The sequence below is a fragment of the Primulina huaijiensis genome, chromosome 12 (genome assembly GCF_012295235.1).
Source record: "Primulina huaijiensis isolate GDHJ02 chromosome 12, ASM1229523v2, whole genome shotgun sequence".
Classification (NCBI taxonomy): domain Eukaryota; kingdom Viridiplantae; phylum Streptophyta; class Magnoliopsida; order Lamiales; family Gesneriaceae; genus Primulina; species Primulina huaijiensis.
In genome coordinates this window covers 7540923-7543810 of record NC_133317.1, presented here as the reverse complement: position 1 = coordinate 7543810, position 2888 = coordinate 7540923, and the positions used below count along the sequence as shown (strand labels likewise).

Genomic DNA, 2888 nt, shown 5'->3' with positions numbered 1-2888 from the left:
AAAAACAGAGTTTATCTCTCGTTTAAAATTATAATTAGCTCTTTACTTTTATTTTTGAAATTTTGGAAATGATAAAAGTTGTAAGGCCCGAGATGTTAACATTTTAACCCGAGATTATTTAATTTACGAATTTTGGAATGATGAATTACATTCCACGATTTTTGTAATTAATTAGGATTGAAATTGAATTAAAAAGAGTTATGAGGACCAAATGGCAAATAGTGAAGACTTCAGGGGCTAAAGTGCAATTATGAGATTTTAGTTGGACACTTGTCCTTGCCATGTATTTGGATATAATTTCTTTATTTCACTGATAATGGCAGCAAAGGAAACCGAAAGTTTCCATCGAAATTCCTCAAAGTTTCTTCATATACTAGAATTGTGATTTTGGAAGATCCGGCCTTCAGATTTTCGATCCGAGTACAGTTCTGTGATCCTCTCGTCAATAGCTTCAAAAGGACGTAAGTTTTATTATGTTTTATCATGTTTCGAAAATTTGAGATGGGAGGAATTATAATTTGATCATTAGTATGTGTTCTGGGAATACTAGACATCGTAGAATCGAAGTCAGATCGAAGAACAAGTTGATTATGGAATTGTTATGATTTTCTGATTATATTACTTGGAAATTGAACAGATTTGGATTATTGATGGATTACAGATTGTAGCGGATATGGGTTATGATTTGTAATTTATATCTGTTGATATTGTATTGACGGGGATATCAGGATTGTGCCGTTATGCCGTTGATTTGCATTAAATTCAGAGTAATCAGATTCAATATTGAATTGGGAATGGAATAGTGATATTTTTATTCTCGATATGTCATTTCAGATTTACAGAGACAGTCTTGAGTTCAGAACTTATATTGCTTCAGACCGAGACTACGAACGAAAGGTATAAGTCAATGTGGTATTGGGAGATCGACTTGAGTAGGACATACTTGAGTTTCCCTAAATCACATACTGATTGTTATTAGATGCCTTGATTTGAATTGATATGCTTGTTTCTATTGATTTATAGGAAGCATGTTATAGGCGAGTATTAGACGAGTAATCTTGTAACAGAAGTGCCGGATAGTGATGGAATCGTCATTGGCACATTGCACTCTGTTACAGGATAGTGTATTAGCGAAAGTGCTAAGGTCTGTGACGGATAGGTCAAGACACTGGATGTTTGGTTATATCGATGTTGATTAGAATTGGAGTTTCTTCTATCACGGATATTCGATATGGAATGCCATCATCTGGAAACCGGGATCCCTAGACTAGGATTGAGTCTAGTCTGAGACGTGGAGTCACGAGTTTATTTACAGTTTTATATGGATTCATGTTTCAGATTTGACATTTATTTATGATATTTANCATGACAACAGGTGGGACAGGATCAGGGTCCAGGAAATGAGGAGAGATCGTGATTAGAGTGGAGACTTCGGACTTTGATGTATATAGGGTTTTGACACTTGACATTAGTAGTTGAACCTTAGTTTGAGATGCTTGTATGTTGTATCAGATTTATACTCTCATACTGATATATATAGGAGTTTGATTCCATTACGTTCCGCAATTAAAGAAAAAAAATTTATGACCCTAATTACTGGATTAGTAAATTGATTCTAATGATGATTAAGAATTGATTAGCGTCCGGGTCCCCACAAAAGTAGAGGGATAACTAAACAATGTAAATATTTTCAATGTATTGTATATTTTTTAGCTATTATTTGTGCATTGCATATTTTGAAAAGGGGAGAGCTAATTATAAAAGGGAAAGATATTAACGAACTCATCAGCTCGAGCTCGAGCTCGGCCTTGTTTTGGTGGCTCGTAAAGTCGAGCTCAGCTCGTTTATGTTTTTTTAGTTGTTATGTTTGACGTTTTGGTTATTTATGAATGAATTTGCACTTTTATGTTTGATTTAAAATTCGTTCATAAATATATTTAATTTTTAACAAGCTCGAATCAATTGTATGCTTTACGAGCGCGAAAACGAACTGAGCTTAAGTTAGGTTTGTTAAACATGATAAACGAGCTACTAATGAACCAAGCTCGAGCTCTGCTTGATTAACACGATAAATGATCTTTTAATAAGCCGATTTCGAACTTTTCATGAGCTTAGTAATTTCAAGACAAGTCGAGCTCGAGCCTGATGATAAAGTTTGAATCGAGCTCAAGCTTATATCAATCTTAAACGAGTCAATCTCAAGCTTGATACTTTTGGCTTGGTTTGGATCGCTTACATTCCTAACTGAGCTGATATGCTCTCAGCTGATGTCATCTTATCTGAGCTAATCTAATTAGCTCGACTATTGTTTTGATATTGGAAAAATGATGAACATAAAAATTGTAGTCATTTCTCTTAGATTCTTCTAGAATCAAGAATCACTCAATTCCGAGTTTGTATGAGAGAGATATGCTTGACAGATCAGATTATTTGCAATCTGGAACATGTTCTTCATACAGTACAAAACTAGAAATGTCATCATGGTTTATCAGCTTCATATGATCTGATTTAGACTTTGACTTGTGAAAATGATTTGTATATCATTCTCTTAGCTTCGTAATGCATGTTAAATCGTTTCGTTTGAATAATCGAGATGAGATATATGAGCAAAATACCAGAACTGGTCAGACTGAGCTTGTTGTTGTTTCTGTTTCCTTCAGCTCAATCTTGCGACTAATATTTTGCCTAGATAACTTTCGAACCAACTAATATTTTGTGAATTATTACTTGTGACAAACTGAGTTTTCTAATTAGTAGTTTTGGCAGCCTGTCATTTGCATCACCAAACTATGAGTTATCATTAAAATACTTCAACTCGCCAGAAACTAAGTTGTGTTTAAATTATATTTCAGCAACCTTTCACATCTAATTTGACACCTCTGAACTGC

General features: G+C 34.2%; 1 long non-coding RNA gene across 1 annotated transcript; it reads left to right on the top strand.

Annotated features, from left to right (window-relative positions):
* Window positions 1-332: 332 nt before the first annotated feature.
* Window positions 333-1512, top strand: LOC140989489 (uncharacterized). The gene is made up of 3 exons (XR_012177488.1): window positions 333-461; window positions 835-897; window positions 1376-1512. It is a non-coding gene; the product is annotated as an uncharacterized lncRNA (long non-coding RNA).
* The last annotated feature ends 1376 nt before the right edge of the window (window positions 1513-2888 follow it).